Source organism: Saccopteryx bilineata, chromosome 12, assembly GCF_036850765.1.
Source record: "Saccopteryx bilineata isolate mSacBil1 chromosome 12, mSacBil1_pri_phased_curated, whole genome shotgun sequence".
NCBI lineage: Eukaryota > Metazoa > Chordata > Mammalia > Chiroptera > Emballonuridae > Saccopteryx > Saccopteryx bilineata.
In genome coordinates, this window is record NC_089501.1 from 12,922,285 (window position 1) to 12,950,142 (window position 27,858).

The window sequence follows — 27,858 nt, forward strand, 5'->3', positions numbered from 1 at the left end:
GAGTTGCAGGGGATCATGACATTTGCTTTTAAAATTCAAAGTATCATGAATGAGGACATTTGAAAACTTTATCAAAGATCTATATGGATATGAAGATAATAAAGATTACATAACAATAACTGTGCTCAAGTCCACCCTCCATCCCACTCTCTCATCACAACACAACTCTGAACAACATCCATGATGTCCTCCTCAGGGCTCCAGCTCATGCCACTAGCCTCTGGTCCGTGGAGGAGCCACTTCCTTCCTGGGAAGCAGGATTCCTGCATCTTTCCTCATGACAGCTGTGGTGTTCTGTTTTCTCTTGGCCTCAGTGCACTCCGTAACACTACCTCCCCTCTGAACAAATAAGACCGGAAAGGAAAGAAATTCACCTTGGGCTGCAATTCCCTGGATTATTTGGGGTGGGAATGGGGACAGCAAAACTTGTATGTATCCCCAACATTTGCTGTCCCAGGTATTTTGCTTCTTTTCCCTCAATCTCATGTTTTCTTGATTAACTTGGTCTAAGAATAAGGGTTCCCACCCCCAAATCCCCACAATCTCTCAAATTTGTTGTAGTGCTCTTAAGTTCTGTAAAACTCATTGTGTGGGACCAGTTGTTACGGTAGTGGAACCCTAGACAAATAACTTTTTATGGACTTGCACACTCACTTCAATCCTTTGGCCATGGCTATCTTGGAAGCCCAGACAGTGGGAACTGAACTGTGGGACAGGTTCAAAGAGTTGAAACTATGTTGAAAAACCTGTCTGCCAAAAACCAGTGTTGAAGTCTTAAACAGAATCGTTTTGCTTTTTTTAATCTGAAAAATAATTAACATGAATTGCTGAAGAGGTTTGAGTCCAAAGGGAAACCAAGGCTATATAAAACTGCTTTTTTCTAAGCTCCTCTTTTTCAGTAGACCATAACAGAAATGCGTGTGAATCCACAGGAGGGGCTACCTCACTGTCCTCTCCAAATTTGGGCCAATTTCTTAACAAAACAAATCAGTTAGAATAGTGAAATAGTGAAAATAGATGGAAAGATGAAATCAAGATTCAGTTCAGAGACTTTGAGAGGGAAATCATAAACATTACTAAAGACCAGTGGCTGACCTGACCCATCTGTGGAGCCTCTTCTGAACTGGGGCCCTTGATTAGTAGTCTAAAAGATGGACGACATTCTTAAAGTATACAAGCCAGATCCCTTACATGCACTACAAGAACATTCACAGGAATGAAAAGCATAGATTTCGATTCCGTTTGTTGGTACTTTCCTTTTCAGCCCTGTCTTCCCATCTTCTATTTCAAACATTCCCTTTTTAGAGAGTATCACACATAATTGGCAGCTTGAGCTCAAAAGAAGGCAATTTCTCTAAACTCCCCAGAATTTACTAGTTTAATAGCTAGAATAAATACAAATGACTGTACTGCAGTTTTTATTACATAATAACTGTAATTATCTGTCCCGGTCATCTCCCATTGTTGGGAGATGTTTAGTATTATAAAAGTGAGTGCAGGTCTGGGAGTGCTGTAAAGACGGTCATTTGAAGGCACATGCAGTTTCAAACACTGGCTTTCATGTTTTGTGCATCTGCGTGGATGTTTCCTCCCGTTTAATTCGCCTGACATCTCTTCAAACCCAGAAAAAGATATTGAGTTAGTTAATGATTTGCTTTTTATTTACCCATTGCTTCATGGAAGAAAAACTACAAACACAATCTTATGAAATACAGAAACAAGAATCATATTCTCTCTATATAAATATATTTTATCTCTTCAGAGAAATTGTTTAAAATAGTCATAATATTTGTGCCATGTTTTTCATTTAATTACAGCATTGGCCATAAAAACCTATTGTCACACATTTCCATTTTCCTACCTGTATTTGCTGGTCCCTAAGTACTTGTTGTTGGCTGGTCTTTAAAAGTCACTAGTCATCGTGGTGGGTTCTTCAGTTACACACAGTCAGGAGTTCATAGATGCTGCCGGCAGTGATTCCAGGCAGGAGAAAAACAGTCCACGACTTCCAAAACACTTTTGGGGTCGTTTTTGAACTTTATACTTTTTTTGTACAAAGCTCTGCTGAATCATATGCTGGCTACCAGATGATGGTCTGCCTTCTGATTCATTTCCAGAAGAAAATAAATTTCTGTTGTTTCCCAGCACTCAGTGACTTTGAGACGTGGATGGGGGTGGGGGGAGGGAATTCCATTTATTTGATCCCATGTGTTAATGCAAGAATGGAATGACACCTTGGCAAGAACACTTGCATTGGGATGGCCCCAAAAACAAATCTTTCAGTAGTGTCATCTAATAAATCTAAATGATGTGTGCATTTTAGAAGGAAAATTACTTTGTATCTACCTACTAACGAGCAATGAAGACTAGTTTCTTATGCTCTTTCTTTTTGGGGAACAGTGATAGTTCTAAAAATATACAATTATAGGTGACTTTTTCTTACACCTTTATTGATTTTTATTTTTTTACTCCTTTTTAAAATTGACTCAGTTGTGTGTTTATTCTTATTAAGAACCAGAAAAACATAACTGTTTCTTTAAAGAGAAAGAAAAGACTTCATACTAATTCATCAATCCTAGTCCTGTTTTTTACTCACATGGTTTTTACTGATTACCCAGATTCAACAATTTATCCATATGATTATTGATTTTTTTCTCCATTCCTTTGTCATTTCTCCTAAGTAGAAATACACTATGAATTATTGGACACTCTTTTTCACCGTTATAACTAAATGTCTGATTTTCTTAACATCATGTAAAAAGTTAATTTACCAACTTGTTGAATCTTTGTGCCACAGCACTGGTGGCTTTTTCTACACACTGATAAATAGAAAGCACTCTTAAAACCAGGTTGATAATGTATTTTTCGTCTTTTTTTTTTTTTTTTTTTTCATTTTTCTGAAGCTGGAAACGGGGAGAGACAGACAGACTCCCGCATGCGCCCAACCGGGATCCACCCGGCACGCCCACCAGGGGCGACGCTCTGCCCACCAGGGGGCGATGCTCTGCCCATCCTGGGCATCGCCATGTTGCGACCAGAGCCACTCTAGCGCCTGGGGCAGAGGCCACAGAGCCATCCCCAGCGCCCGGGCCATCCTTGCTCCAATGGAGCCTTGGCTGCGGGAGGGGAAGAGAGAGACAGAGAGGAAAGCGCGGCGGAGGGGTGGAGAAGCAAATGGGCGCTTCGCCTGTGTGCCCTGGCCGGAATCGAATCGGGGTCCTCCGCACGCTAGGCCGACGCTCTACCGCTGAGCCAACCGGCCAGGGCGGTTGATAATGTATTTTAAAAGTAATTCAGTCATAATCTAAATCCTTGATAACTGTCTACTGAATTTCCAAAGGGATCCTTTCATCTTATATCTAGTAGCTAGTTAAATATGTAAAAAATGAAAATGATTTTCCTGAAGTTAATTTCATCAGAGTAGTTTCTGTTTAAAAATGAAAGGAGTGAAATTTAAATTTGCTGCTTCTAATCTTGAAATGAGAGTAATTTTATTTACCAACTATGAAATGAGAAAAAATTATTCTCAGTTGGAATTAAGCTGATGAAGTATATTTCCTCTCTTTCAGAATTTTGTTTATGAAGTAAATTATTTAGGGTCACCTACTGTGTACAAAGTTGTATGCTAAGTATGCTATAGGGGTTAAAAAGATGTTTAAGAAATATTTCTTGCCCTCAAGAAAATTAAATCACACTCAGACTATTTATTGTAAGCATTTAGCTGCTTTAGAATCATCTTTTTTTTTTTTTCTTTTTTTTTTTGTATTTTTCTGAAGCTAAAAACGGGGAGAGACAGTCAGACAGACTCCCGCATGCGCCCGACCGGGATCCACCCGGCACGCCCACCAGGGGCGACGTTCTGCCCACCAGGGGGCGATGCTCTGCCCCTTGGGGGCGTCGCTCTGCCGCGACCAGAGCCACTCTAGCACCTGGGGCAGAGGCCAAGGAGCCGTCCCCAGCGCCCGGGCCATCTTTGCTCCAATGGAGCCTTGGCTGAGGGAGGGGAAGAGAGAGACAGAGAGGAAGGGGGGGGTGGAGAAGCAAATGGGCGCTTCTCCTATGTGCCTTGGCCGGGAATCGAACCCGGGTTCCCCACACGCCAGGCCGACGCTCTACCGCTGAGCCAACCGGCCAGGGCCTAGAATCATCTTTTATAGACATTTTTCACAGGTGATTTGTGTGTGTGTAATAAAATCATCAGATGTAAAAGTGATATACTTTGTACTTTAAAAACATCTATAAAATTAATTCACATGGAATAATTTTCTAAAGCAATAACAATAAACAATGTTGATATTGAACAATTGTATAGATTTTACTTGATGAAATTCAGCCATTTGACAAATTGATGTATGTTGCTCTTTCCTTCTTAAACCCTCTACCTCTCCTCAGTTTCTAAATTGGGTTGAATTGTTGTTAAACGGTACTTGTTCTTGGTGTCTTATAAAGTGGAGCTTTCTTAGAAAAGACAAAACCTGTGACCTTTGTTGAGAAATTAACTTGCATAACCCCCACATTGTGATGAATATGTGTGATTATTTAGCTCAACTGAAATGTAAAAATATTACTCTGTGTATCTGGTTTTTGTTTTCCAAAAGTGTTTTTATATCACCTTCCTTTATTGTTGAAGGATATTTTCGGTAGGGATAAAAGTCTAGGTTAGTGGTTATTTTTTTTCAGTACCTTTTACTTTCTATTGTTTTATGTTGAGAAGTCAGTTGTTGTTGTCTAATCATTAGTTCTTTAAAGGGTAGTCTGTTTTGTTCAGACTGCTGTGAAAAATATCTCTGTCTTTGGTTTTTATCTCTTTATTTTAATGTTCTTTTGTATAGTTTTCTTTTTTCTTATCTTTTTGGGGTTTGCAGGGTTTCTCAAATGTGTGCTTAATACCATTGATTGATTTTTGCAAAACTATGAGCCATTTTAGCTCCAAAAATATTGTTTCTATTCCTTATGGAATTTCCTTATGGAACTTCCGTTATTTTAGAACAGTGTTTTTCAACTGCCAATCTGCAGACTGGTGTCAGCCCACCAGAAAATTTGTTCAGCCTGCAAAGGCGTTAACCAATCTGATGTTACATAAAGATTATAGACCCATTGATCTTAGTGAAACTTGCTTATGCTCAGTGTGATTGCCACTTATCAGCCTGTATAACTGATGAAAATACCATTGAGGTTGTCTTAGATATCTTTGGAACTTGTAGATACATTTGAACAACCTTTTGCACTTTGCAGAGCATTTACAAATCACGCACAATAGACAAAAAGCATTTGGACAAATTTATGTAGTAGTCTGTGCATCAAACCTCTTTTCTAATTCTATCTTTAGCTGTGTCTAATCTGTTTTTAAATCTATCCTTTTAAAACTCAATTTTGGTTACTATATTTTTTAAATCTAGAATTCTGTTTAGTTCCTTTTATATTTTATCTGTAGCTCCTTGCATTTGGTATGCATAGTGTTGAGCAGATAAAATATATTATGCTCACTTTGTTAAAGATGGCACTGCCCACGTGGAAGCCAGTTGCCCAGGTGATTGCTTGGGATGGGTGTGATTGTATTAATGTGTGTTGGGGGAGGGCTTTCTCACTAAAACGTTTTAAAAGGAAGAGAGATCACGTTGTTCCGGGAGAAGAGTGATTATGTTCTAGGTCTAGGAGGAGCCCATGCTAGAGGGGAACAGAGGTGAATGGGGCTGGTGAGCTAGGAACTTTGATTCTAGGAAACTTGGATAAGTCAGTAGCTTTGCTGGATAAGTCAGTAGCGCAGAATGAGTGGGTATTGGAGCCCAGTGTGTGATTTACTTGCCCGATGGGTACAAGCTGGGATTAAAGATGATGGCTCACCAGTTCCTGGCTCCGTAGTTTCATTACCGTCTGTCCAAATCCAATGCGAACCTGCATGGGCCAGGTGGCTGTGATAGTGGCCATGGCTACTGGCTTTACACATAGATAAAAACCATAGTGTTAAGTTGGTCTCATTATGCCATAGGAGCCCCTGTGTATTGGGTTCCATCAACTGTTTTTCCCTCTTGGTGTATTTGATATTTTTTTTTTTTGCCTTTTTTTTTTTTTTTTTTTTTTTTGTATTTTTCTGAAGCTGGAAACGGGGAGAGACAGACAGACAGACTCCCGCATGCGCCCGACCGGGATCCACCCGGCACGCCCACCAGGGGGCGATGCTCTGCCCCTCCGGGCGTCGCTCTGCGGCAACCAGAGCCACTCTAGCGCCTGGGGCAGAGGCCAAGGAGCCATCCCCAGCGCCCGGGCCATCTTTGCTCCAATGGAGCCTTGGCTGCAGGAGGGGAAGAGAGAGACAGAGAGGAAGGAGGGGGTGGGGGTGGAGAAGCAAATGGGCGCTTCTCCTATGTGCCTTGGCCGGGAATCAAACCCGGGTCCCCCACACGCCAGGCCGACGCTCTACCGCTGAGCCAACCGGCCAGGGTGGTGTATTTGATATTTGATTTCATTTTGTTTTCATGTTATTGCCTCTTTGTGTACCTTTTTTTTTTTTTATCAGCTATTCTATTTTTTAACAGTTACTGAAAAAATTTGAGGCCCTGCATAATGGTGTTACCCTTCTACAGTGAGAACTTCCCTTTGCTCTGGCAAGCAGCTGGGGCACCAGCAATCTGGATCATCTTCAATTCATGTTTTCAGAGATGAGATGATTTGAAGTTGTGGCAGGCCACTGAGGAATGTTCTGTGTCTGGTTCACACTTATTCCTATAGGGTAGCCCTGTGAGTCACCACACAAATCATGGATGGATTTTTGGCCTCCAGCCTACCTTGTACTCTATTTATGCCACCAACTTCTTGAGGCTTTCTAGGTTTTCCTTTACCTCTTTTGGAATTGGCATTGCCCTAATTCCAGAAGGAGGCCCCAAATTTCAGGCTTATCTCCCTAGATTTCTGTCTTCCCTTATGTTGTCCCCTTAACTCTTCATTGACTTTTTGGCTCTCCATTGATTTAAATCATATTTTTTTCAAAACTTTGTCCAGTTTTTCTAATTATTCTCTTCGGATTGCATAGTCCTCCACTATCAGCGAGAGGCCAATTTTTTCAACATTTAAAAAATAAAAACATGGCCCTGGCTGGTTGGCTCAGTGGTAGAGCGTTGGCCTGGCATGCGGAAGTCCCGGGTTCAATTCCCGGCCAGGGCACACAGGAGAAGCGTCCATCTGCTTCTCCACCCCTCCCCCTCTCCTTCCTCTCTGTCTCCCTCTTCCCCTCCCACAGCCGAGGCTTCATTGGAGCAAAAGATGGCCCAGGTGCTGGGGATGGCTCCATGGCCTCTGCCTCAGGCGCTAGAGTGGTTCTGGTTGCAACAGAGCAACACCCAGGATGGGCAGAGCATTGCCCCCGGGTGGGCATGCCGGGTGGATCCTGGTCGGGCACATGCGGGAGTCTGTCTGACCGCCTCCCCGTTTCCAGTTTCAGAAAAATACAAAAATAAATAAATAAATAAAAACATTATAATTTCCAGTTTAAAATTATATATCCATTGCTTATTAAAAGTTCCACTTTTGTAAGTTCCAATAAGCAAAGTAATTACCTAGAATATCATCATACGTACCCTAAATCCTATATGAAAGAATATGTGGTAAGAAAATACATATCTAAACAAGAGTTTTGGCGTCTTTAGCTGTTCGTACTGCCTGCTGATCCAATATGTATACAATAGTAATGCATACCTTCTTTAGCTTTGGGGAAGCCTACAGTATCTGCTGTATTTTATGCTTAATTTTTTTCATTTAGAAATTTTTTTAAAATGGGTAAAACAAGAAGATTGAAGAGTTCTGTTAAGTTCTATTAAGTGTGAGATAGTCATTTGATGTCCTAGAGGGGATGTTAAGGACTGCACAGCTAGTGGGAGTTATATATAAAAATCTCTTGAGCCTGACTAGGCAGTGGCACAGTGGATAAGAGTGTCTGACTAGGACGCAGAAGACCCAGGTTTGAAACCCCAAGGTCGCCAGCTTGAGCATGGGATCATAGACATGACCCCATGATCACTGGCTTGAACCCAAAGGTCTCTGGCTTGAAGGGACCTTGGGCTTCATGAGCAAGGGGTCACTCGCTCTGCTGTAGCCCCCCCAGTCAGGGCATATATGAGAAAGCAATCAATGAACAACTAAGGTGCTGCAACAAAAATTCATGCTTCTCATCTCTCTCCCTTCCTGTCTGTTCCTATCTGTCCCTCTGTCTCTCTCTCTCTCTCTCTCTCTCTCTCACACACACACACACACACACACACACATACACACATCTTGATTATCAGCATATACATGGTATTGAACTCCTTGAAGGAAATAAAATCTCAGGACTGAGAGAGTAACAGGCCAACAGTGAGAGTTGCTTCTGGTAGTGGAGGAGTTAAGAAGAAGGTCAAATAAGACTGGAAAAAAGGAAAACAATAAAAATAGGAGAGAATGGTGTCCTGGGGCTAAGAAAAAAAGTACTCATCTCATGAGCTGTCAGGTTATATGGACAGTTAATTGGCCATTGGGCTAGCAATGTGGAGGCCGCAGCTGCCATTGTTCACAGCAGATTCCTGCTCTCTTCAGTAGGACCAGTTGGAAAGGAGAAGGGGAAGTGAGAAAGTGGATATGGCTGGCATAGACATCTCTTTATCAGTTTTGCTTGAAGTAGAGAAAGGGAGTGTAGTTAGAGGAGGGTGTGGAATCAAAATAGATTATCTTATGCCCCCAACAGAGAATGGGGTGTGATCTGAATGAGAAAAGAAGAATGGTGTATTCATATATACGTTTTATTTTTGTTCAAAGAGAGGATTCCGAGAAGATAGGCTTAAGTTAAACTGAGTTTGGCCTGACCTGTGGTGGCGCAGTGAATCAAGCTTCGACTTGAAATGCTGAGGTCACCAGTTCAAAACCCTGGGCTTGCCCGGTCAAGGCACAAATGGAAGTTGATGCTTCCTGCTCCTCCCCACTTCTCTCTCTCTCTCTTTCATTTTTATCTCTCTCTCTGTCTCTGTTCTCTAAAATGAATAAAATAAAATAAAAATAATTTAAAACAAAAATAATTAAAAACAAATAAACTGAGTTTGGAGTCTATCCTGCCACTGTGTTTGGGAGCAAATTACCTGGCTGCCATTATCTAATAGAAATAATTCCTATAATTGTGAATTAAAAATTAAGTAAGAAATGTATGTATAATGCCTGGTTCATTGTAAATAACAATACACTGTATTTATTTTGTTCTGTTATCTTTAAATTCTGAAAAGGCTATGTTCAGAAACAAATCATTCCTGTTTCTAGGGTTGTTGAGAATATAATGTTAAATGAGAAATGTAGGTAAAGTGCCTGACTCATAAAGTGAGCAATACACGTTAGTTAGCCTTTAAAATCTGAAAGGGTCTATGTTCAGAACTAGTTAAAAACCATTTGTGGATTGTTGGGCAGATAAAATGTATTATGCTCACTTTGTAAAAGATAATGCTGCCCATGTGGAGGCCGTTGCCCAGGTGATATTAATGTGTGTTGGGGGCAGGCAGGATTGTTGTAGCCTGGGCTTGGTTTTAGGATTAAGCCTTTCCCACCCTTTTTGATGTGGGGCGGTGCAATCCAATCATGCCTCAGAGAAGTGACTTTGTATTAGAGACTTCCCTATTTTGTATATTGGATTTAAGGGTGTGAAGCTACACTATAAAATGGGGGCAGAAGGGAGCTTGCGCTCTTGGTTCCTGGGATGATTAGCATGAGAGAGCAGAGGGAGCAGAGCAGAGAGCAGAAAGAGGCCATGTGGCCAGGAGAGAAGAAGCAGCCAAGATGGCGGAGTGCTGAGTGAGATGCCAGTTTGTACAGAGTTTGTATCTGGGATAAGGAAGGAGATGGGGAACAGAGGTGAATAAGTCTGGTGAGCTAGAAACGTTTGATTCTAGGAAACTCGGATAAGTCAGTAGCTTTGTGAGCACTGAATGTGAGTGGGTTTTGGAGCCCAGTGTATGTTTTTACTTGCCCGCCGGGTGCAAGCTAGGATTAAAGACTATGGCCCACCAGTTTGTGGCTCCGTTGTTTCTTTACCGACTGTCCGAATCCAATGCGAACCTGCATGGGCCGGACGGCTGTGATGGTGGCCCTGGCCGTGGCTTCTGGCTTTACATGGATAGAGTCATATTTCTTTGGAATAGCTTAAGTCCTCGCTTTTGCTGGACCTCACTTTCCCAAAATTCAGCCTTACCAGACAGCTTGCTGCTGTTTCCCAGTGCACTTCCTAGGATATCACGCCTCAGTTGACCAGCTCGGAAGATGTGGCCCTTCCCCCTCACCCCCAAATATCCCATTCTCATCTACCTGGGCCAACTCAGCTTTCAAACTTCAGCACAAGGGTCACCCCTTCATGAGTCTTTTCCTGACACCTGTTTTGTCCCACATAATTCTGTGATTGACCCCCATCCCTTGTGGCCCCATTTTAGCCTGTAATTACCCTACCACTCTTCTTTGGACTTCCTTAAAAGTAGTGAACATTCATCTTTTTATTCCCAGCACAGTACTTGACCCATAGTAGGTGTTCCATGAGCGATTGCTGAACCCATCAATAAATGTGAATGAACTGTTAATATAATCGTCACCACTGTTATGGTTTCACATATTTCAATGCTTTAATCACTTGGTTTATTAATTATTTGCCAAGCTTATTATTTTAGAAAGAATACAAGTCTTCAAATCAAATAAATGTGTGTTTTTGCTCTGGCTTAGAAGAACATTATTTTGTTAAAAGAGGTTTGAGACCAGGAATTACAGATAGACACTTTTTTCAAAAGGTCACTTATAATCTAGTTAGAAATTTGGAATATACTTTCTAAAACAAGTTATACTGTGCAAGTGTTAGTGCTGGTAAATATTATTATCATCGTAATAATCAGGTTTCAGACCTGCACTTATAAAATACTTGTTTAAATCATGATCTATAGCTTGAAAACTAGCTTTTGGGGAGGGTATCTGGAATAGGGCAGTGATGTGGCAGGAAGACAGCTGATTCCACATTTGATTAGGCTGAATTTTGCTATTTTCTATTCTACTTCTGATTTTAAAGATGATTCCTGAACGTTTCTCCAACGGTAGGAACAGCGAGGCTGTGTTGTGCACTTGGGGTACAGTGAGAGGCTTTGGGACAGTCATATGTATGAATGTGTGTTGTGCACTTGGGGTACAATGAGAGGCTTTGGGACAGTCATATGTATGAATGTGTAATTTATAAGTCCCTTGTTTTGAGGTTCAAGATGTTCTTAAAGAGTTGCCATTAAACCCAGATTTACCTACGAGAAGTCCAAAGATGAGAGTTTTCAGATTCACTTGGCTTAGTAGTGAGGGTTTTATTGATGGATGGCCCGCCAGATGAAGGCTGCAGTATCTGAAAGGAGACATTATCTTGTGGAAAGATTGTGAAGAAGGAAAGGAGCCTAGGCTCTTGCCCTAACACTGTTATTTTCATCCAAGCCCTGTTTGAATTTAAACAGATGTTGAGCTTCAGTTTTTTTCTGTCTAGAAATCAAGGTGAGTGTTAACTAACTGAACATTTTTTAACCTTTTTTTTTTTTTTTTTTTTTTTTTTTTTTTAGCAAAAGAGACAGAGAGAGGGACAGACAGACAGTAAGGGAGAAAAATGAGAAACATAAGTTCTTTGTTGTGGCTCCTTAGTTGTCCATTGATTGTTTTCTCATATGTGCCTTGACTGGGGGGCTCCAGCAGAGCTTAGTGACCCCTTGCTCAAGCCAGCGACCTTGAGCTTCAAGCCAACAACTGTTGGGCTCAAGCCAGCGACCATCGGGTCATAACTGTGATCCCACACAAGCCAATGACCCCATGCTCAAGCTGGTGACCTTGGGGTTTCGAACCTGGATCTTCTGCGTCCCAGACCAACACTCTATCCACTGTGCCACTACCTGGTCAGGCTGCTTCTCCTTTTGTAAATTTATGAACCCTGTCCAATTTTTCAAGTTATTTTGTCATTTTATATGGTATTGATGTATTTTAAGTTTAAAATATTATATCAGATTAATATATTATTGAAGATTTATTATAAAGTCCATTTTGAATATAATTTATAAAAAATTTTATTTTTGCTACAGATCAGGTAACATTCCATTTAGTTACATGAGAAACAATTATTTGTTGAGAAATTTTTAATTGTTTAATATATTTATGTGTTGAAGCATCAAAAATAGTCAAAAACTATTTTTATGTCTGGATGTTTAGAATTCTTGCTTTTCAGCCTTTAGGAAAATCTGCTCTTTGTTACTGTTTGGTTTCTAAATAATGAGATGGGAAAGAATGTTTCAGGGTTCTACTTGCAAGCATTTTTCTAGATTCTCATTGCAGGTGTGGATAACCACTTAGAATCAAATCATTTTTATATTGTTCCCTTAAATATTTTTTTCTGAAATACCAGAGATATCTTGATGTTATGTAAGACATTTGATCAGATGAATACAGTTTACAAATATAATTAATCTGAGGTGGACCTGTGAAATTAGTCATTTCTACATACTTTCATAATTAGTCAAAGTTTAAAATTTATAGTTTTTATGCTTTCTTTTTTCTGTGGTCTATCATGTGAATAAATTAAGCACCATATACTGCAAGTAACTAAAACCACTGTGTGAGTGTCTGTATCACAGCGCTTAGCAGTATCCATCTGGGTGATAAACTGCCTGTGTATAAGTGTTAGAGGCTGCTCATTACTACTTACTAAAAGTACACATCAAGGCTCTCAAAATTTTGTTTTAAAGGGCTACAAACTTGAAACTTTACAAATGTTTTAAAAACAGGAAGAAATTGCTACCCCTTACCAACCTGAAACTGAAATACCTGCCTCCACCTGGGTCAGTGGTCAGATGATGTGGAGAAGTAATGAAAACACAGAAGCTGGGCCTGACCTGTGGTGGCGCAGTGGATAAAGCATCGACCTGGAAATGCTGAGGTCACCGGTTCGAAACCCTGGGCTTGCCTGGTCAAGGCACATATGGGAGTTGATACTTCCTGCTCCTCCTCCCTTCTCTCTCTCTCTCTCTCTCTCTGTCTCTCCCTCTCCTCTCTAAAATGAATAAATAAACAAAAAAAATTAAAAAAAACACAGAAGCTGTCCTCTACCTGTGCGATTTTTGGACAACAGAGAAGAATATTGTAGTGATGTGGTCTAAGAGGATAGTAAGTCTGAACAGTGGGCTTCATTCACATGAAATGCTCCATCCAGGCAGCAGTGACAGAAAAGACACATGAGGGCACGTGTGCTCCTCAAAACAGACACCGGTCAGAGAACCCACTTGGTCATCTCTTTTGCTAGACATGTTACTTTTGTTTTTTAGTTTATTTTTTGTTGATTTATAAACTTTTTGTTTTGGGATAATCCCTAGATTTACAGATAAGTAACAGAGATAGCATGGAGAGATCCTGTATGCCCCTCGTCCAGTTTCCTCTAATATTAACATCGTCCATGGCCATGGTACATTTGTCAAAGCTGAGAAACCAGCATTGGTACCTTGCTATGAACTGAACTCCAGACTTGAACTGGATTCTACTAGTTTTTCAATTAATATCCTTTTCCGTTCCAGGATTCCATCCAGGATACCACATTGTGTTTAGTCATCATGCCTTGTTATTAGTCTCTTCGGGTTTGTGATATTTCTCAGCCTTTCCTTATTTTCCGTGACCTTAGCAATCTTGAGGAGTACTGACCAAGTATTTGGCAAAAATGTCCCTCCATTTGGATTTGTCTTCTGTTTCCCCCATGACTAGACTGGGGCTTTGGGTTTGGAGAAAGAGTCACCAAGGTGAAAAAGTATTCTCATCATCACATCATATGAGGGATATATGCTGTCAGTGTAATGTCACTGGTGATGTTAAACTTGATTATCTAAACAACACAGCATTTGCTAGGTTCCTCTCCTGTAACGGTACTATATTATATATTTACATTTTATACTCTATTCTTTGGAAGCAGCTTACTAAGTCCAGCCCTCCAGTCAAGTTAAACTCCTCTGCTTGGAACAGGAGAGAATATACTTATTTGGAAGTCTTTTATAAGAAACATTGCAGCCTGACCTGTGGTGACACAGTGGATAAAGCATCGACCTGGAACACTGAAGTTGCTGGTTTGAAACCCTGGGCTTACCTGGTTAAGGCACATATGGGAGTTGATGCTTCCTGCTCCTCCCCCCTTTTCTCTCTCTTTCTCTTCTCTTTCTAAAAATGAATAAATAAAATCTTTTTAAAAACCTTAAAAAAAGAAAAGAAACATTACAGATAGATTGTTTTGACCAGTGTTAGATTCTTCTCCAGTGTTAATTTTATCCCTCTCTCCTGAGGCAAAACATGATATGCATGTTCAGTGAAATATTCAACTCAAAATATGCCCATGACTAGATTGAATATATTTTCACCACTGAGTATAAAATTTAGAGCGTAAATGTTGCATGAATAACGTATTCCCTATTCTTGCCTGCTTTCATGATAAAAGTAATGAAAAATAACAACTGGTAGGGAGAACAGACAGACTAGAATTCTAGCGTTTTTCCCTTTACCATTTCAATATTTCTTGTTTGTTTTTGTTTTTAATGAAAGCCACCTTGAAAATTTACCCAGATAAAATTTGGACTGCTTCTAGCTCCCATGACTTTTTTGATTTGTATCTTGCTTTTGTTAAACTCATTTTTAAAGGATTCAGTCACCAGTTCTTCCACTTGCTTTGCAACCTGCTCATAGCATTAGGTAAATTCAGTCTGACTAGATTATTAATATTGTTGCCTGTATCCTTTACATAGGCTGTGTTGGAATAGCATAGTTTTTGTTTTGTTTTTTGTAGTTTTAAAGATACGTACATCTAAAAAGTTGGGTCCTGTAATAAACTGTTTTGATTTTCTCCTCATGGTCAGAATGACCATAATACTCATTCATAAGAGATACAGAATGTTTCCATGAACAGGATTATGTGTTCATTATTTGAAACATTAATAATTAGTTATGTTTATAGACTTTAGAAATTTAACTTTATTACAGTATAGTGTATCCACAATAACAGGTGCATATTCTGTCGACAGTTTGGTGGGTTCTGCTATATGTGCATGCTGAGTACCTGCCACCTCAGTCAAGGAACAGAACTTTTCCAGAAAGTTTCTTTTTCCCACCGGAGTCAGCCCTTCAGACATCTGGTTTCCCACCCCAGGAAACGAATGCTGTTATTTCTGCCACTGTTCTGACACACTATAGGTTAATTTTAGGAAAGCTTAATTTTATATTACATATATTTTCTGTAGCTGTCTTCTTGATTTTCTCTTTATATTTGCTTTTTAAGTTTTGCTATGATATTTTAATATTATTTATCTTGCTTGCGGTTCTCTGAGTTTCTTGGATCTGTATTTGATATCTTTTATTACTTTTTGGAAAATTCTTAGTCATTATGTCTTCATATATTTCTTCTGCCTTATTGTTTCTCTCCATTTTCTAGGACTGCACTTACATGTATTTTAGACCGTATGATATTTTCCTGCAGCTTTTGAATGCTCTGTTTCCACTCCTCACAGTATTTTTTTCTCTTTGTGTTTCAGTTTGGGTAAATTTTAGTGTTTTCTTCAAGTTCATTGGTATTTACTTAGATGAGTTGAGAAGCCTACCAGGGAAATTCTTCATCTCTGATCCTGCCTTTTTAATTTACATCCCTACTTGATATTTAATTTACCCCCTTCAACATCTGGATCATTTTTTAGTCTGTTTCTCTTGATTGCTTTGTCTCTTAACAGTGGGTTACCTGGGGCATTTTTGTTTTTTTTTCATATATGAGTCGTAATTTTTTATCAAATGCTAGATATGTAAATATTAGAGACTAAGGCAGTGCTTACACTTCAAAATGGGATTGTCTCTCCTATTGGGTTATTAGCATGTGGGGTTGAATCAGTCTATTCAGGACCTGAGCTGGGTTGGGGTTTTGTTAGGCTCAGTGAACCAAAGGCTTCCAGTTCCTCTAGCACTGGGCTTCCCTTGCCTACCACTGTACATAGCGCTGCTCTGAAGGGATTTCGTCAGTATTACTGCTCCACCCGCACCTTTCATCTGTCCCTGCACGTCTGCGCCAGAGAGGGCATCACACTCCTGCTCTTTCCCCAGGAGAAGACTGCTGTTGCTTGGCCTGCTGTGCTGGGCTTGTGTTTGGGCATGGAGGTGGGGTGTGCTTTCTCTGTTGTTCTTGCTCAGCTTCAGTTTTACGAAGGCCATGTACACCTAGATCTTAGAGGTGCTGTTAGCATTTTTGCCTCCTTCCTGCCTTTTACTTGCCATGCGCCCCGGGCAGATGTTTCCCGCCCCTCTCGGACCAGTAGGGAACCTCTGTTCAGCATTTGTATCTGGCCTTCCTCAGGGTACAGAGCTGCCCCTCTGACCACAGTCCGTCCTTTCTGGGGCCTGTGCACACTTGCTGCCCTCCCTCCAGCTGCTTAGGCCTCTTGCTTCATTGGCATGCGGAGTCTGCGGGGATAGGTGGGGCTTGCACCTGTCTGCTGCCGATATCTTCTCTCTTCCCAGGACTGCTGGTCACCTCCTTGGAGACCTGTTGCCTGGAGGGTTTGTTGTTGTTCCTTCAGTAGCTTAAGATCTTTTTTTCAACAAAAAGAGGAGTCCAAGGAAGTTGGCAAGGCTTTCTGCGTCACTCCCACCGCCCCCTGAAACCTGCACAGCTGTACCGCCTGTGAGGGCTCCCTCGGGTCTCCTACCCTGCCCCGGTCTTGTTGTGACTTACAGCGGGTGCTCGAATAACAGTGTTTCATTCCACATGGTTTCTCATCATGGAGCTGATGAGATGCCACAGGCACATCACTCTTGTTTCCATCAGTTAGCCTCGGTCATGTTATATATACTTCATTTCACTTAAAATCACAGAACCCATCAATTAGCATTGAAGATTTACTGGACAACCATGTGAGTAAGAGCAAAGACCCCTTTTGTCCAGTGCTCTCTGCTATTTCAGAGTGAAATGCCAGCCCACACTTGACTTACTGCAGCCTTTAAAAATTTTACCCGACATCATCTTACCAGCTTTGATTGTGGCTGACCTTTTTTCCTCCAGTGTTCTGCCACAGGTGAGCTGGCTCAGGTGTCCTATACCCAACCTCTGCTGATTCTTAAAATCCCTGTGTGCAGCACAGTGACTTCACAGAGAGGCTTACCTTTGATTTGGAGCCCTTCCAGATTTAACCCAACAAGTGAGCCCACAAACAAAACCAGAATCTGTCTGGTTTCTTCTTGCCTGACAGACTGCCCTCCCCTGGTGAGCTCGTTTCTCCAAGCCCAGTGACTGGTCCAAGATAGGAAGGCGGCCTCTTCCTCTTCAGTTCCTTCTCATGTTCACAGCTCTCCTGTGGTTTTAAAGAAATGTATGCTGTTGAGGTTTATCTTGGGATTTGTCCTGCTCTGGGCAGGACTGATGTCTTTCGCATCCTTCATTCCAACCAGTAGTTTGTAGATTTTTCAGCTACTCCATATTCTGCCTAAACTTTTTCTACTAAATAGACATTCATTTGAAGATTATACATATTGTTAAAAAATACCTACTTTGTATTTGTGGTGAAACATAAAATTAGTTTTCTTATTAGAGCTGGGTAGGAGGAGGTCTCTAATGAGTAAGCATTTGTGGGATTTATAGTATTTTGAGGAAGAGCAAGAATTTTACAGACTTAAGCACAGTAGGCTGAGTAAAAGAAAGGCATTTACTCTTTCTCACCTATACTATTTTTGCAACTTCCCCATAGTTTCTGCCTCTATATTTTAACTAATCAAAATTGCTCGTATATTAAGGAAAATAATTTATTATACTGTATTCTAAAGTATTCCATTATTTTTAGTTTTTACTTATATTAACTAAAATAATAGATAAGTAGTTTTTATTTTATTAAGGCAGATTTCTTTTTCTAGTCATCATTTTTATGTCTAAGCTTTGGAAGTTAACAGAATCCTATTGCTTTTTACTCATTCTTCTTGAATATTTCCTTAAAAACTACTTATTATAAGAAAATTATGTATATAGTAGAAACCTCTTAGGTCTATACTAAACATTATTATAGTGCAGGTATAACATGAATATGAATGAAAGTTCTCTCACTATGAAGTATGATAAGATAAAACTTATTCTTTGCTAACAGGTTTACCATAGTGTTAATGAATTTCTCAGACATTTAATAATGTTTTTAATACATTTTAGGATTATTCTTGTGATTTCTTCTTGGACATATATATGTAATTACAAGAATAGAAAAGTAGTATCTCCTTTGGAGGAAGAATTTGTTTGTTATAATAGAAATCATAGCCATAATTGAATTCACATAGCGAAGTTATGTGGTATACTCCAAACAGAACACATTCTAAGCAAGATATTTGAGCTTCAAATTTGATTTCTTGACCAGCCTTGTCAGGTAGCTCGATTGGTTAGAATGTTGTCTTGATAAGCCAAAGTTGGGGGTTCAATCCCCAGTCAAGCACTTAGAGGAATCAGTCAGTGAATGCATAAATAAGTAGAACAACAAATCTATGTCTCTCTCTCTCAAAGCAATCAATCAATAAAATTAAACATTTGATTTCTTGAAATATGTATATAATCAAAACAGCTGAACTGACATTATTAACGATTTAAGGTGGTTATTTAAATCAGAATTATACCTTTGGGGCTGTTTTGACTTTTTTTTTTTTTTTTTTTTTGCGCGACAGAGACAGAAAGAGGGACAAATAGGCACAGACACAGGAAGGGAGAGAAATGAGAAGCATCACATCTTCAGCACCTTAGTTGTTCATTGATTACTTTCTCATGTGTTCCTTGACCAGGGGGCTGCAGCAGAGCAAGTGACCCCTTGCTCAAGCCAGCAATCATGGGGTCATGTTTATGATCCCACACTCAAGCCAGTGACCTTGGGGTTCTGAACCTGGGTGCTCTGCATCCTAATCCGATGCTCTATACACTGCACCACCGCCTGGTCAAGCTATAGTAAACTTTTAGAAAAGAAAACTTAAATAAATTGAGATGGAGAATGAGGATGAGTTGCCACAGTTGCTTTAGAAGTATAGAGTAATTAAGATGTTAACTTTTTTATTGACCTGTTACATATCTTGAGGTGATCTTTGCAGACATAATATATAATATAATGTCCTCATCATCACCATTGTGATACATGTATCATGACATTCCAGTCCCCATGATCTTAAAATATAAAGAAGACACCATTGGCAGCCAGCTGAGTACATGGCATACAAACCGCCAGAATGAAACCAGAAACTCAGTTTCTGGGAAAAAGGGGTATTGTCTAGCTGGATATACTAAAAAGAGCTACCTACCTCGTTCTTGGTGAAATAAGGCACAGCATGTTTTTTGTAGCTTGGAAAGTCTAGGGTTAGAACCCAGGTTGCGGCGCTCTTTACTACCTCATCCTGGGAATCTATATTCTGGCAAGAAGTGATTGAAACTATTCCTGTCTTCTATTGGATGCACTTTTATTCTCTGGGAGTCCCATCCCCTCCTTTCTACTTGTAAACTTCTGTCTTTTACATGCTACCTTTTCTGGAATGGCAACACCAAAACATTTCTTGAAAATTGTATATAATTTACTAGTTAACTCGTGTGCATGTGTGTGTGTCATTTGTATGATAAAGTTTTTTTAAAAGTCCTTGCATGGGTTTTTGTTTGTTTGTTTGTCTGTTGGAAAACTCATAGACACAGACACAGTAATATGATTACCAAAAGGAAGGGAGATGAGGGAGTGATTGGGAAAGAGGGTCAAGTATGAGACGCTGGAAGATGATTTGACTTTGGTTGGTAAACAAACAATGCAGTACACAGATCATGTATCATAGAAATGTGCGCTTGAAACCCATCTAATCTTATTAACCAATGTCACCCCAATAACTTGAATAAAAAAAGACATTGCAAGACATGTTTAAAAAATGTATTCGCATAAGGGAATGTACATATTCTACACCCCACCCCCATTAACTATTTCGGTGTATCAAGGATCACGGCCGGGGAGACTGGTAGAAGTTCATGAGCTGTTCAGATCACTTGAGAAAATTAAGAAATCCCATTCAACCATCATTGGCTATGTTTCTGGTTTGCTCAGTGGTTCTAATATTTCTTTTTCTTCCTGTCAGCTCATACTTGGAAGATTCTCTGAATTTTGTAAAATTGTCAGTGCTTTTTAGGACCTTGCACTTTAATAGCATACAAAATAAAGACACAATAGTGAAACCTTTCTACATAATACACAGATTTCCTTCAACTAATACTTTCAATACAGGACTTCAACCAGCTTTTTTCACATTTGTTTTTAATTTTGTTTCAAAAATATTGATATATTAAAAAGAAAGTTTATAAACAAAAAATATCTAGTAAAGAATTAAGTACTAACAGAAGTCATCCACTTTTCTTTTTTTGTGTGTGTGATAGAAACGGGGGGGGGGGGGGGGGGGGGACAGATAGGAACAGACACACAGGAAGGGAGAGAGATGCGACGCTTCTTTCGTTGGGGCACCTTAGTTGTTCATTGATTGCTTTCTCATATGTGCCTTGACTATGGGGCTACAGCAGACCGAGTGACCCCTTGCTCAAGCTAGCGACTTTGGGCTTAAGCTGGTGAACCTTGCTCAAACCAGATGAGCCCACGCTCAAGCCAGCAACCTCGGGGTTTTGAACCTGGGACCTCTGTGTCCCAATCCGGTGCTCTATCCACTGTGCCATTGCCTGGTCAGGCTCCACATTTCTGTAGTAAATGGGTAGTAAGCCAACAACAATGGAACAAACTGCTTTTTCGATTATTCTATGTTTTTCATATTTAGTCTTTTAAAAACACCTTTTCTAACCCCAAATGATTTTAGAAAGCTAATGGGAACTTTAGATATAATTTTAGTTCAGTTCCTTATGTTATTTAAATACTGGGAGCCATGTGTGTTTACAAGATATCTAGAAAACCACGAAGTCTGAAGTTCTCATTTATAGTGTTGTTTCTGTTAAAATAAAATATGTAGAGTAGCTGCAATATAAATACTAAGTAGTATCTCACAGAATAAGTACATGCACAAGACTATAAAATTGTCTTTTATTACATGAGCTTTTCATTTCCAACAGATTCTCAATATAAATAATTATAGCCCCAGATTATTATCCTTTGCTATTTCTCTTGTGTTTATAACATTCATGACATACTTTTCAATTTTCTGTGTTTTCATTCATGGGCGTTATAGACTTTAAGGGGAAAACTGGATAGAATAGATCCAAAGACGCCACTGTAAGATCTCGGCTTTATTATTTCTGTGATTGAAACTCACCACTCTCTAAATATTATAAATGGCTTCCATCTGTTTCATTATAAAGTGGGTTAAAAATACATTCATGAGCTTCTTAACTATAAATTTTCTAGGTACATATGAAATTTATTACTAAATTTAAAATGTTTGAATTTAAGATAACCCAACAGAGGTATAGGAGGGGTATATAGATGCAAAGATTGATAGTGATAAAAGCTGAATGGTGGGTATAGCAGTTTGTTATACTGTTTTCTACTTATATATGTCTAAAAACTTCCATATAATTAAAAAATAGTAATATCTCCAGAAATATCAGATAAATGTCATAAACATTAGATACTTAAATTTCTGTTTAAAAGAATATAATGGAGCCTGACCAAGTAGTGGCGCAGTGGATAGAGCATCAGCCTGGGATGTTGAGGACCCAGGTTTGAAACTGAGATCGCCAGCCTGAGCGCGGGCTCACCAGCTTGCGTACAGGGTTGCCAGCTTGACCATGGGTTCAGAGGCATGACCCTGTAGTCACGGGCTTGAGCCCAGAGGTCATTGGCATGAGCAAGGGGTCACTCACTCTGCTGGAGAGCCCCCCACTCCCGATCAAAGCACAAATGAGAAAGCAATCAATGAGCAACTAAGGTGATGCAATGAAGAATTGATGCTTCTCATCTGTCTCCCTTCCTGGCCGTCTGTTCCTTTCTATTGGTGTCTCTCGCGCGCACGCGCAAAAAAAAAAAAAAAAAAAAAAAAGGGAATATAATGTAATAAAGATTGAAAAGAATCAATCATAAAACTATTAGCGGCCCTGGCCAGTTGGCTCAGCGGTGGAGCGTCGGCCTGGCATGCGGGGGACCCGGGTTCGATTCCCGGCCAGGGCACATAGGAGAAGCGCCCATTTGCTTCTCCACCCCCACCCCCTCCTTCCTCTCTGTCTCTCTCTTCCCCTCCCACAGCCGGGGCTCCATTGGAGCAGGGATGGCCCGGGCGCAGGGGATGGCTCCTTGGCCTCTGCCCCAGGTGCTGGAGTGGCTCTGGTCGCGGCAGAGTGACACCCCGGAGGGGCAGAGCATCGCCCCCTGGTGGGCAGAGCGTTGCCCCTGGTGGGCATGCCGGGTGAATCCCGGTCGGGCGCATGCGGGAGTCTGTCTGACTGTCTCTCCCCGTTTCCAGCTTCAGAAAAATACAAAAATAAAAAAATAGAAAAAATAAAACTATTAGCAAACTCAGTATATAAAAAGAATGTATAAAAATATTTAAAAGTTACTCCCTTCTCAGAGTGCAATACTGGTTTAACATTTAGAATAATTTAACTCATGACATTAGCCAATTAAAGGAGAAGGGTCATGAGGTCAGTAGATTCAGAAATACTCTATTAATAATTTTTTAAAACCTTAGGAAACTAGGACTAGAAGAGAACTTCTTGACTCTCGTTGTAGGATAGGTCTATACTTCATGCTCTTTGTGAAAGTGTGCTGTTTAAGACTGGGAATAAGACAAGGAGGCTTGTTATCTCCGGGTTCATTCGCTATACAAAAATCAATTGTGTATCCAGATTACAAACTAAAAAGTTTTTGAATACCATTTGCAGTAACATCACAAAAGAAAAATACCTAGGGATAAAATCACAAAGCCTATCTATCACAAGTCTTTTATGCAGAAAACTAAGATACTACTGAGAAAAAATAAAATAAGTCCTAAATAGAGAGCTATATCATATTCATTAATTGGAAGACTTAATATTTCAAAGATGTCATCTCTTCAAACTAATCATATAAACTCAATGTTATTTCAATCAAAATTTTAACAGGTTTTTTTAAAAAAAAAAAAAACAACTAAAACTGATACTAAAATTTTATGGAAATACAAAACGCAATGAAGAGTCAAGACACTCTTGAATAAGATCAAGGTCAGAGTATCTGTTCTATAAGACATCAAGACTTGCTGGAATATTATAGTAATGAAGACTGTGGTTTTTATGCAAGAGCAGATGAGTAGATCTGTGTACCCTGAGGTCCCAGGAACAGGTTCATGCACATAGACAAATCCCTGATGACAGATTAGGTACAGCAGAGCAATGGGGAAAAGACTGTCTTTTAGAAATAGTGTTTGGGCGGTTGGTGACCATGTAGAAAGTTGTAATACTTGACCCCCACTTTACACCGTACACAAAAATTAATTTCACATGTATTTTAGCTGTAAATGTCAAAGGCAACCCAAAACTTTCAGAAGAAAATGTGAGAGAATATTTTTATAGCCTTAAGGTAGTGGAAGATTTCTTAAATAGGGTTCGAAGGATACTAATCTTTAAAAAAAATTGATGTTTGACAGACATTAAAATGAAATATTTCTGTTCAGAAAATAATTAAGAGAATAAAAAGGCAAGCTATGGAATAAGAGACTATATTTGGAGCACATATAACTGGAAAAAGGACTTATCTCCAAAAAATAAAGAAGTTCTATAATCAGTAAAGGAAGACATCAACCCAGTAGCAAAATGACCAAATGTCTTGACAGGCATTTTACAAACAAGGAAACGTAGCTATTAATATTTTAAAAATGGTCTCTGGCCAGTGATTCAATGGATAGATTGTTCTAGAACACCAAGGTCGCAAGTTTGAATTCTGTCATTGTACATAATGGAAGAAATCATTGGCACAATGAAGTGAAATGAGTTGATACTTCTCTGTCTCTCTCCCTTAAAAAAAAATTGTACTTAATGTTTATTAATAATCAGGAAAATGCTCATTAAAAATCACAATGAGATGTAGATGTATACTCAGTGGCGTGGTTGGAATTATAGTCTGGTGATATCAACAGTTGGTGATCAGTGTGAACCCTCCAAACTGCTGGTGGCAGTATAAATTGGTTGAACTGGTTGTGAAAATTGTTGGATATTATTCTGTCAAGTTGGAGAAGAGCATTTTCCATGACTTAGTCATTCCATGCAGAAATATATGCCATTCAGAGTGTTCTTACTCTCTTTCACGATAGTTCTAAATTAGAGATAACCCATCAGTAGTGCAGCTGATAAGTTATGTAGTAGAATTCTGTTCTTCATTGAAAATGAAGAAATTATAGCTATATCAATAAAATGAATGAATCTTAAAAACATAATGAGAGAGGAGAAAAGCCAGACACAAGAAATATATACTGTGTGACTTAATTTATGTAATAAAATTTGGAGTGTAATGAACTAGTGTATAATTAAGTTATAAAATAAGAAATGAAAGGGTGTGAGTACCATAAATATTAGGACAGTTGTTACCTTTGGACAGTGGTGTTGGCCATCTTTTAAGGATCCTGGAAAAACGCTACTTCTTGACCTGGTCACTAGTTACATGAATGTTTACTTTATAATATTTCACCAAAGTTTAGATTTATGGTTTTTGTGCTTCTATGTACATGTATATATCTTACAATAATTTTTAAAGAGTCATGTGCCATTTCTGAATTAAAAGCATAAAGCTCATTTCATGGCTAATAACCTTGTTTTTCATTTTGTTTTTTTATTTGTTTAAAATTAAGCATTCCTATAATTTTAAATTACGAAGTCTAACTTTGTAATGGCAATGGATAAATAAAATATTAACATTGATTCACACATTAGATGTTTACTATATTAAAAAAGATCTTTAGAATGCTAGAAATTATAGCCTTGCTTATTCTCACCTTATAACAAAGTCTTCCCCTTTCAACTGACTTGTATTATAATGTATTTTCCCAAAGATTCATTGCATTCATTTGAAATGAAATACCTTTTCTCTTGAATTTTGTTCTTTTTTTTTTCACTCTTGAGAATTGTCTGTTAGGTGTAAATTTTCAGAAAAGCTTTACCTTGGTTAATTATCTAGAACTTTCTTCTCTCTCACTTAGACTTGTGTGACTGATTGTATATCTATATTTTTCCATGATTTTGAGTGCCAGTTAGGTCCGAGCCCGATTTGAGACATACACGTAGTCCCAGTGTTACTATATGTTTGCACTTTATTTCTTGTCTTCCTAGGATTGACATTTTACTCTGATTTTCTCTGGGTTGTGATTTTTTTTTTCTTTATATATCTCTGTCTTAACTTCTAAGCATTTCGTGCAAGTAATTCAAATTCTTTTTACATTAAGCAGAACACATGAATGAACATACAAACGAATGAATGAGTGTTGGATGGCGTTGACTTGTGTTTATGAAACTGCTGGTTCTCCATAGTTCTTGTGGATGAAATAAAGTTCAAAAGTTTAAACCAGCTATGCAGACTGTTTTTCTCTCCTTTAAAAGGGCTCTTGCTTGTCAAGTTAGAGTAAATATTTATAGTTGGCTATGGAAAAATGTCCTGAGGGTGAAGAAAATGATTTTAATAGAACTGTATCCTGAACAGGCAATGGATACAAAAATCCATTCATATGCAGAAGGTTGGACAAGTGAAGTAATGAGTAGGCAGCAGTTATTTAGTTAAATTCTAAGTGCTTATTAGCATCCATTTAAAGGAAGTACTTAATTATTTTTTTATACACTATGCTATATGTATGCAATTGCATTTTGGGAAGATTTATTTTTTTCCTTCTCCTGTTGAATTGCTGAAGTGCGTTTGTTGAAATTAAGGAGATTTTAAAACGGATTTCAATCAAATATAGTTTTCAGATAGTGGCAGAGTAATGTGAGCAGCATGATATAATGGGAACTGTATGGGCTCTGTTTAAATATGGGCAAATAATCTCACCCCTCTGAATCCACCTCGGGCTTTTTCCAGCAGTAACAGGTACAGCAATATCTACCACCAAGGTTGTTATGTGAGATGGGTGTATGAAGTTCCTGGCACGTAGTAACTGGTCAGTGTGTTTCTTTTTTTCTCTATCACCAGATTTTCAATAAGGGAAAGCTAGCCCTCCCTGAGGCAAAACAGTATTCTTTTTTTAAATTTTTTTTATTCATTTTAGAGAGGAGAGAGAGAGGGAGGGAGAGAGAGAGAGAGAGGAGAGAGAGAGAAAGGGGGGAGGAGCTGAAAACATCAACTCCCATATGTGCCTTGACCAGGCAAGCCCAGGGTTTCGAACCGGCGACCTCAGTGTTCCAGGTCGATGCTTTATCCACTGCACCACCACAGGTCAGGCCCAAAACAGTATTCTTTTAAGTTATTTTTTTATTTTTGTCTTCTTTTATATCAAATACAGTGTTTTGTTTTGTTTTTCTTGAAATGTGAGGTGGTTGTTACATAACACAAGGAAGTCAGTTTTGATGGTTCTTATTTAAAAGAGACGTGTTTTGCTAGTGGATATAGAAAGAGAAGGGAAAGTGTGGATAGTTATTTGGATGATGGTTGAGAGGTGAGGGGAAATAAGGAGTCAGTGTCACTGTATCTTGAGAAAACCAAACATACAACTCTCCCCACCCCCACCCCCACCCCCATCACATTAGTTGCTCTTTTTACACAGCTAAATTTAAATCAACCTGAATAAAAATGACAGTGGTTGTTGGGGTAAACACCGAGCAGAAAGCTTCTACTTTTACACAACTCTTTGCTTTATTGGGTCTTGAATAAAATCAAACAGGAAAGACTTTAGACCTGTGAAGCTGCCAAAAATGTAGTGGTCTCTGGACTCCTGACAGCTTCACTGCCAGGATCTTGTGGTGGATAAAACGGCTGGAAAGAAACGTTCTGCTAAGGAGCAGTGACAGGTCTGCTGGATTTCAGTAATCCAAGAAGGTGCCAGAGGCTCGCTCTGATGGTCTCATTGCGATGGCTTCTGTGTGGGTCTTCTGCAGGGCCCTCATCAGCAGTTACCCCTACTTATTTTAAAGATCAATACAAGGAAATCCTAGAATTCCAAGACTGGGAGGGATTTGAGAAATCATCTAACTTCAACTCTTTATTTTAAATAAGGAAACTGAGGCTCAGAGGCCTCAGAGTGACTCCTCCTAAAATTACGTTAGAACTAAGGCCAAGACCCTGAGTCTCTGAATTCCTGGGCTAAATGCTCATAGCAGAAGAACTGTTTTAAAAATGTAATGTGTGCTTCTCTACCCATTTAACATTATTCAACTAGGAAAGTCAGTATCTTAAATTAAAAAAGAAAGAAAATAAACAATTCCTCCCCTTCCTTCTGTAGTTTAGGAAGAATTTATACCTTTGACCTAAACTCCAGACACTGTTGCTTCAAGATACAAAACAGAAAAGAGCATCTGAGGTCTTTAAAAATGTTAACCATGAGTAAACAAGAAGCCTGTCTGGCTGGGTGTGTTATGATAGCCCATCGCTCTGTGGAGGGGAAAGGGAGAGGAGACTCAAAGGAGGGAAGAAAAAGAGTTTTATAAGTGTAAGTAATTTCTACTTAGTGTTTCATAAATACTTACTGACAGATTTATACTTCCGTGATAAGATGAAACAGCCTTCAACAGTCACTGTCTAACTCAAAAATATTTTTATGTATTTGAATAATTATACATAAGAATAACCACATCTTGATCATTCGTAACCACATCTTGATCATTCACTGTGTGTGATACCACCAAGTATATGGGATGAGCTGCCTCAGGCAGGTAAGTCTGTCCAGAATGCCTGTACCAAAAGTATTTCTGTT

General features: G+C 39.2%; 2 protein-coding genes across 4 annotated transcripts in view; one reads left to right on the top strand and one right to left on the bottom strand.

Moving 5' to 3' along the window:
- Nucleotides 1-2,084, bottom strand: part of COL10A1 (collagen type X alpha 1 chain) — a 38,298-nt gene extending 36,214 nt beyond the window's left edge. For both annotated transcript variants that reach the window (XM_066247959.1, XM_066247957.1), the window contains exon 1: nucleotides 1,862-2,084. The gene's annotated coding sequence lies outside the window, so the exon portion shown is untranslated. The remainder of the gene's footprint in view (nucleotides 1-1,861) is intronic.
- NT5DC1 (5'-nucleotidase domain containing 1) overlaps nucleotides 1-27,858 on the top strand; it is a 158,645-nt gene that overhangs the window by 57,184 nt on the left and 73,603 nt on the right. The gene's annotated exons all lie outside the window — the stretch shown is intronic.